This window comes from Silene latifolia, chromosome 7, assembly GCF_048544455.1.
Source record: "Silene latifolia isolate original U9 population chromosome 7, ASM4854445v1, whole genome shotgun sequence".
Lineage (NCBI taxonomy): Eukaryota > Viridiplantae > Streptophyta > Magnoliopsida > Caryophyllales > Caryophyllaceae > Silene > Silene latifolia.
Window position 1 is genome coordinate 125,576,463 of NC_133532.1, and position 8,862 is coordinate 125,585,324.

Below are 8,862 nucleotides of genomic sequence, written 5' to 3' on the forward strand. Positions count from 1 at the left end.
GAACCGCACTCAAAACACATTCCCCCCAAAAATAAATTGGTAAACTAGCTTGAAAAAGGAGGGCACGCGCGACATTTAAAATATGACGATGCTTCCTTTCGACCCGCCCGTTTTGTTGAGGGGTGTCGACATTAGAAGTTTGAAATAAAATACCATTTTCTTTAAAATAGGGAATAAGAGGGCGAAATTCCGTTCCATTGTCTGTTCGAAAAGTCTTAATTTGCTTGTCAAACTGACGGTTTATCATAGCGAAGAAATTAAGAAGAGTTTGTTTGGTATCGCTTTTTGAGCGTAAAAGATAAACCCACGTGGATCTTGAAAAATCATCGACGATTGTAAGAAAAAATTTGGAACCACAAGATGCATTATCGGAATAGGGACCCCATAGGTCACAATGTATTAGTTCAAAAGCAACGCTAGCACGACTAGTACTTAAAGAAAAAGAGTCCCGAGTTTGTTTCGCACGAAGGCAAATATCACAATGTTTGCTATGAAAATTATCACAAGAGCTAGTGTTTTTATTCAAACATGGTAAAAAACGAGAAATATGGGAAGAGGGATGCCCCAACCTTCGGTGCCAAAGCTCAGTAGAATCGCCTTTAGTAGCCATATTAGCGTGAACACGATTATGTCTGACACCGTTCAAAAGGTAGAGCCCCTCATTTTGTTCACCCGCTCCAATCACCGTCTTCGAGGTACGGTCCTGGATAAGACACATATTATGAGAGAATTGGATGGTTAGACTTGTATCCATCAAAAGACAAGAGACAGAAATTAAATGACATTGTAAATTTTCGGCATATAGCACATCGCGTAAAATGAGACGTGGAGAAAGATGGATGTCGCCACTCTTAGTAGCTATCGTTAGGTCCCCATTAGGAAGACCAACCGAAATAGGTGTAATAGATTTTAAATTAGAAAAATGCGAGAGACATCCCGACATATGATTGGATGCCCCCGTGTCAATAATCCAAGATAAAGGAGAAGTATTACCATTGAGACGGTCGTTGTTGTAGTCAGGTTTGCGGGTTTGTAAGAGACGACCCAACTCTTCCAATGCTTGAGGTGGTAGAGAATTCAAATCGACATTATCAAAATGAGCAAGAGGGGGTTGAGAAGAACCTGCCGTGGCACTAGAAGGGCCTGCCACCGTCTTACCAGTGGCCATGTAAGCCTTGGCGGGCGCACCAGAAGGGCCAGACTTGCCTCTGTCGGCTGTACCTGTACCTGTACCACGCGCGTCGGCGACCTGGCAGAGAGCTTCAATAGCAGCAGGTTCAAGGTGAACCCGAGGACGAGGACGGTCACCCCATGTGTCGGGGTAATTACCAGTGACTTGATAACAAAATCTGACACTATGGCCTGGTTTATTGCAAATAACACAGTAATATTTCGAAGGTTCATTGGGATTACGACGACCCCTATTATTATTAGAGCGAGATTCGTTTCTAGCACGAGCAACAAAAGCCATAACATCAGGAGCGGTTTCTGTTTTGGTAGACAAATTACGAACACCCTCATCTTGCAATAAACGGTTATAAATAAGATCTAAAGATGGAAGAGGGGAAATACCAAGAATTTGGGAACGAGTATTTGCGAAACGAGAATCGAGTCCCATCAAAAAATCACGTACCCGTGTTTTCTCCCTTTCAGCATTAAGAAGAAGCATCCAATCACACTTACAGTCGGTGCAAGAACACTTCGGGAGCGGGTTCTGATCGATCAAAGCGTCCCAAATGGCGGTAATTCTGCCATAGTAATCCACCAAAGATTCAGACGCCCCTTGCCTACACGAATGAATATCAGTTTGCAACTGGTAAATCCGAGCCTCATTCGCTTGGCAGAAGCGATTCTTGATGTCGAGCCACACCTGTTTGGCAGCCGGACGAAGAGAAATTTGCTTCCTCAAAGTAGGGTGAAGCGTGTTAAAGATCCACATGGTAACCAACGCATTTGTTGATTGCCATGATTCAAATTTGTCAGAGTCAGTCGACGAAGGAGTAATGGATCCGTCAACGTACCCTGTTTTTCCTTTAGCAAGAAGAGCGAGACGAAACGATCTTGACCATTCGTCGTAATTTGTTCCGTCGAACACGATCGGAGTAATGCTATGACCCGTGTGTTCAACGTGAACCATATTGTAAGATGGAGTGGTATTTGGAGTTACCACAATTTCATTGTTGGTCATGACTGCGCAGAGAAAGAAACAGAGGAAAAAAAATGACAGAGAAGTGTTTAGATGAGAAAACCTAATACGTCTGATACCATATTAGAATCGTATAACAATAGACATTGGGAAGATTATGATATTATTAATCAAGAGAATTAGTTATCTTATTACAATTGTTAATTCCTATTTATATACAATATAAGAATAAGTAATAAAGGAATAGAATATTCACATATGGAAAACACATATTTACGCAATATAATTGCTCTAAATATGGATTGTGAGCAACAGCTATATGGCTGTTGTAGCTTCATCTTCAACGGCTACTTTGGTAGCCTTCTCTTCAACAGCTATTTTGGTAGGAGCTAATAAGGTCCGGTGAATCTCTATTTACATGAGTCTCAAACCCAACCACTCTTGTGCTTCAAGCAAAGCTTATTACTTTCTTCCATTGCTGTGTATCTACATTAGAGAAGAACAAGAAGCAATACCAAAATTAAAAAAATTGGCAAAACGAGCATAAATCGAGTTAAACTTATGAGTTATGAGCCTACGAACTTAGCTAATATGTGAGATATGCGATGAAATACGCAAAATGAGATGATGAAGAGTTTAATTTCTCCTTCGGATTCACAAGTTTCTCGTTTAATTTGTTTTCAGGTAATAACAAAAGGCTGAAAATAATCGTTACTGTAGTAGCAATTTCAGGGACAGCCATACTAGTTGCCATTGTGTGCTTGTGTAGAAAAAAGGCTAGAGAAGGTGACATCTCAATTTCAAAACCATTAGATATAGGCATATAGCTAAACAGTAATCCCTTCGTCCCGATTATTTGTTTACCTTCTTTTTATTCATTGTGAAGGGTATTTAATCAAAGGGCAACAAATTATTTGGAAAAAGGGAGTACTATAAAGGGTAATCTTCAAACCTTAAATATGAATTTTTTTAAAAGCTAACAATATATAACGTATGATTGTTGAAATAATCAGCAAAACGGAACAATACCTCGTTGGATTTCTTAGAGAGGAATCCAAGCTTTGATAAATTTGAAGAGCTACCATTGTTCAAGTTTGAAAAACTTTCTGCTGCAACAAACAACTTCCAAGAAAGTTATATGCTTGGACAAGGAGGATTCGGTCCCGTGTACAAGGCAAGGTTTAATAGTTTCTAATAGTAGTTTCTTTGTTCCAATTATTTGTTTACTTTTTTTTTTCTATTCAATGTGAAGGTTATTTTAATCAAAGGTAAACAAATGACTGGAACTGAGTGAGTACAATTTTATCGTTTGTTTAACTGCAGGGTACACTGGAAGATGGACATTAAGTAGCTGTAAAAAGATTATCAGGAACCTCTAGACAAGGGGCAGAAGAGTTCATGAATGAGGTGTTGGTTATTTCAAAGCTTCAGCATCGAAATCTCGTCAAACTGTTGGGCTGCTGTGTGGAACGCCTTGAAAGAATGCTCATTTATGACTACATGCCCAACAAAAGTTTGGATGCATTTCTTTTTGGTTCGTACATCTTGCGAAATATTTCATGATCTTAAAACAAACAAAATCCCTCTTGTCCCTCGTTATTTTTCAAATGTGGTATCATAAACTATTGAGAAGTTCACTATTGTAATTCTTAACCAGATCCTCAGAAGAAAGGAATCCTTGATTGGAAGAAGCGTTACAGTATAATAGAAGGGATATGTAGAGGCCTTCTTTATCTCCATCGGGATTCCCGTCTCAAGATTATTCACAGAGATCTCAAGGCTGCCAACATTTTACTTGACGAAAACCTTAACCCAAAAATTTCAGATTTTGGCATGGCACGAATTTTTGGAGGTACCCAGATTGACGCTGATACCACAAGAGTTGTAGGAACATAGTGAGTGCTAATATCATTCTTGTTTGGATTTCAATCATCCTGTTCTAAGAGACCAAGTGAAGTACTAAAGTCGTGTTCTTTTGAAATTAATTTTGCTGAACTGAACTTAACTTATAGGAGTTTAACTTTTCTAAATTAAATTCATATTAGCCGAGTTGAGCTGAACAAAACTTATAGAAGTTAACTAAACTAATGACAGCGTAACTTATAGGAAAACGGGTACACTACAAGAAAACACGACAAAGGCGACAGACATACTACAGTCGCCAAATTGGCGACAGAAAAAAAAAAACGGGCGACCACTATCCGTCGCCAATTTGGCGACTATACCTTTTTATCCAAAAATCCGTATGAAATCCACGGGCGACGCAATATTATCCAAATTGGCGACCGAAATCAGTCGCCAAATTTGGCGACCATTACCCGTCGCCAATTTGGCGACCAAAGACGGTCGCCAATCGTCTGTATATTTTTTTTTTGCCAGATTCTCACCCCGTCCCCTTCATTCACTTCAATCAACTTAAAAAAAAAAAAAAACGCCCCAGTTTGTCCGACGACCCGACGCCACCACCAACTACAACGACCACCGGACGCCACCACTCTACATCCCTACCGACCCTTTGTTTATAATAAAGGTTTGTTTTCGACTCAAATCGATTTAATTACTTCAATCCTTCATATTTTGTTTAAGTTGTGATGTTTATTTAGTATCTAGTTGTAATTTATACATTAGTGATGCTTATTATTGTATGTAGTTGTAATTTAATTAGCATTTTTTGTTAATTAATTTGAGTTAGGGTTAGAAATTGGGGTTTTTGTTAAATTAGTAATGTGATTTGATTAGGGGATTGTATAAGGTAGTATAGTTTTATGAAGGTAGAAATTGGGGTTTTTGTTAAATTAGTAATGTGATTTGATTAGTGATGCTTAGTTTTAGTAATATTGAAGTAGTATTGTTGAAGGTAGTATAGTTTTATGAAGGTAGTATAATGTTAGGATTGTATAAATTTGCCTTATAATTAACCAAATTAAGTTAGAATGATTTAATTAGCATTTTTGTTAATTAATTTGAGTTAGGGTTAGAAATTAGCATTTTTGACAACTTGTATAATTAACCAAATTAATTAAGTTAGAATGATTTAATTAGCATTTTTAAAAAATTAATTAGCATTTTTCTTGAATGGAATGAGCATGATGTATAAATTTGTTAAATTAGTAATGTCATTTGATTAGGGGATTGTATAAATTTGCCTTATAATTTTGACAACTTGTTTAATATATAATGACCTAGTACCCGTTCAAGAATTACTCATTAGGAGCAATTCTTGAATAGTCCCCATTTTGGGATTTGTCTTTTGTACGTTCAAGTCACTTAGGTAGTAAACACATAGTTGTGATTTTATTAATGAGAAAAGAATTTGGTTGCAAATTTCTCCAATGTTCTCTGAATACATATGTGGAATATGTATCTTTTCCACATTGTGTATTTGGAGAACTAAGGGAAATTCTTTGCGAATTTTTTCTCATTAATAATTCACAAATGTGTGTTTGCTAGTGACTTGAAACGTACATTGATGGGTTTAGGTTGGAGTGATAAGGACCCAATTGAAATCTTGAAATTAGCATAAAATGGAGGATGAGATAACCATTGCTTTTTTTTTGTTGAAATTAAATATTATTATTTAAAATGGTTAGTTTGCTATATATTGCTTATAGATTAAAATGAAGAGATCGAACGTTTGGATGTACGAAGAAAGAGTAGATAAGAAGAAACGTCCTATCGCTAGATTTGTAAAGGGAGTTCGTGGATTTATTGAATTTGCTAGATGTCAAGATTCATATGATTTGGAACAACATAAACTTAGGTGTCCTTGTACTAAATGTAAAAACTTAAAATATTTATTTGACATTGAAGTAGAAGAGCATCTTGTTACAAATGGTTTTTTTCCAAACTACTACAATTGGATCTCCCATGGAGAAAAATATTATCCCGAAGAACCTCAAATCCAACAAAATGAGAACCCATATAGAGAAATGGTACTTGATGCCTTTCAGTCTAATGATTTCATTAATGACGACCGTGTACCAATGATTGATGAAGAACAACCAAACCCAAGAGCAAAAGCCTTTTTTGACATGCTAAGTGCTTCCGAAAAAACCTTATATGAGGGGAGTAGAATGACATTGTTACAAGTTGCATCCAGGATAGTTTCTTTAAAATGTGAGTATAATATGCCATTTAAAGCCGTTGATAGTATTGCTACGTTGGTTGAGGATGTTATACCCGATAATAATGTTATACCCGATAATAATGGCGACTAAAATCCGTCGCCTTTTTAAAAAATATGGAGATGACGTGGATTTTAGGAAAGCGACTAATAGCAGTCGCCTTTTTAGCGACTCATGACAGTCGCCAATTTGGCGACGAATTTTGGTCGCCCGATTTAAACAATTTCAGTCGCCAAAATTGGCGACGAACGCCTGTCGCCAAAAGCGACCAAACCCAGCTACGAAGTGCGGGCGACGGGTCTTAGTCGCTTTATTCTTAATGGCGACTGTTCTCAGTCGCCTTATATGGTCGCCAATTACCTTATTTGTTGTAGTGGTATGAATTAAGCTTAAGTTTTTTTGAACTACACTTATAAAAATTGAACTGAACAAATTTATAGGAGCTGAACTAAACTTATAGCAGCTTAACTTTTCTAAACTGAACTTATAAGAATTGAACTGAACTTAAATGACGTGATTTTAAGTCCAAAGAACATGGAGTTCCTAGTTTCGAAGTACTAAAAACTGGTTTAATATTTTGCAATTTCTTATTGCAGTGGTTACATGCCTCCTGAGTATGCAATCGAAGGGCGTTTCTCTGAAAAATCAGATGTATTTAGCTTTGGAGTCTTGTTATTGGAGATAATAACGGGTAAAAAGACTAGATGGTTTGACGAGTCGTCATTGAGCCTTCTAGGATATGTAAGTCCTCCCTAGATAAATGAATTTTACTTGTTTATCCCTTGATTGTCCTCTTATATATCTCATTAATGTAGGTATGGAAAGAATGGAATGAGGACAACGAGATCTACGTGATTGATCCGATAATAGCTTACCAAGGTTTCGAAGCAGAGATCTCAAAATGCATACATGTGGGTCTTCTTTGTGTTCAGGAATATGCTCAAGATAGACCAGACATATCTGATGTTATCGCAAAGCTTAGTGCTACAAGTACTAGAACCTTTCAAAAGCCCAAGCAACCAGGTTTCACTCGATTTATGCGTGATACGAGTACTAGTACTCAACGCAATCCGACATGTCCCACGAATGACCTTTCCATCACAAATATCAGCGGTCGATAGGTTCAAGCTAAGGATTTTGAGAACAACGGAATTAGTTTCGAAACTGAAACTTATGGCCTCCATCCAGAAGAAAGCATGAATATAATATAGGCACTAAAAATTTTACAGCAAGCACTTCTTACGAATAAGGATATATCCGTTCTTAAGGAATACCTACGTAGATACTACAACAATTCGTTGTACTTCTAGTAATGTACAAAGTATATAGCAATGCAACAACAAATCTCAACTATTATATTATCCAAGTGGATGACCTTAAAACAATAGTGTGACGCTGCTAGAGCGTGATGTCTGTGTTAATGTAACTAGTTTAATACTCGTGCAAAGTTACACAAGATATATAATAACCATTGATTTTTAAGTTAAGCATACTCGTTAAATCAACGTACATTGTACATTGTACTCTGTAATAGGTTATTCATCATCTCATAAATAAAATTCAATAAATTTGAAAATTTACTCTATAAAATTCAATATAAAGTTATTCATATTGTAAATATAATTCAATAAGTTTTAAAATTTACTCTATAAATAAATTTCAATAAAAAAAAACTGTTGGGATGGTTGACACTTGACAATGTATATGAATTAAATTTTATAATATCCGTCATAAAATCGAAAAGAGTCCTTCCACATAGCAACTCGTCCCAAAAATTTACGGTTGAAATTTCATTTTTTTTATAACAGATGTGAAAAAAGATAAAAGAAAACGACAAAGAAAGCAACAAACAGATTTACATGGTTTACTAACGGTGTGTTAGATACATCCACAAGGTAGAAGGGAAGAAGGTTTTATTGATATGGAGTAGTATTACGGTTTTGTGATTCAGAAAATTACGTCGATATAGAAAGGCCCAAAAAAAACCCTAGTCCATAGATATCAATCAATCAGTTTTAGTGATTGGGTTTTTGTCAAACAAAATCTTTAAAAAAAAAAATTCCAAACACCACCTTTAAAAGAAAAGTTTGTAAAACATAACCTTTAATAAATTTTTTGTTGTCAAACACGACTTTTTGGCCGAAGGACTTAACATTTTGCAATGGGGTAATTTTCAGTCGATGTTTGGGATAGCAAACAATGTCGGTTTGAGGTGTTTTTGGACTCCTTGGAAAGGTGGAAATACAAGCTTTCCGGAGGTTATTAACACGATGGTCAAAGGTGGCCTTATGTGGTGTCTTTTGCTGTGTAAAGTAAGGCTGGTCGGAGAGATTAGCGAGTGGTTGAGGATTTTTAGCGGGCCTTTTAATGAGGTTATGATGCTTTGTTTGGTCTAGAATTTGGCATCTAGGTAGCGGGAAGTGCAAGGTAGGTCTTACTTGTGTTGTTTGTGGTGGTTGTTGGTTACAAGTTGTGGTTTGAGGGGAGTTAATTTGGAGGTAAAAAATATTCAAAAGAATATCAAAGTAGGATTTTTTTTGTGGGTCAATTCACTCACCTCAAACCACCACTTACAACAAACAACCACAAAAA

General features: G+C 36.5%; 1 pseudogene; it reads left to right on the forward strand.

Annotated features, from left to right (window-relative positions):
• Positions 1–2,443: 2,443 nt before the first annotated feature.
• LOC141590729 (G-type lectin S-receptor-like serine/threonine-protein kinase At1g11330) lies at positions 2,444–7,457 on the forward strand (annotated as a pseudogene).
• Positions 7,458–8,862: the final 1,405 nt, after the last annotated feature.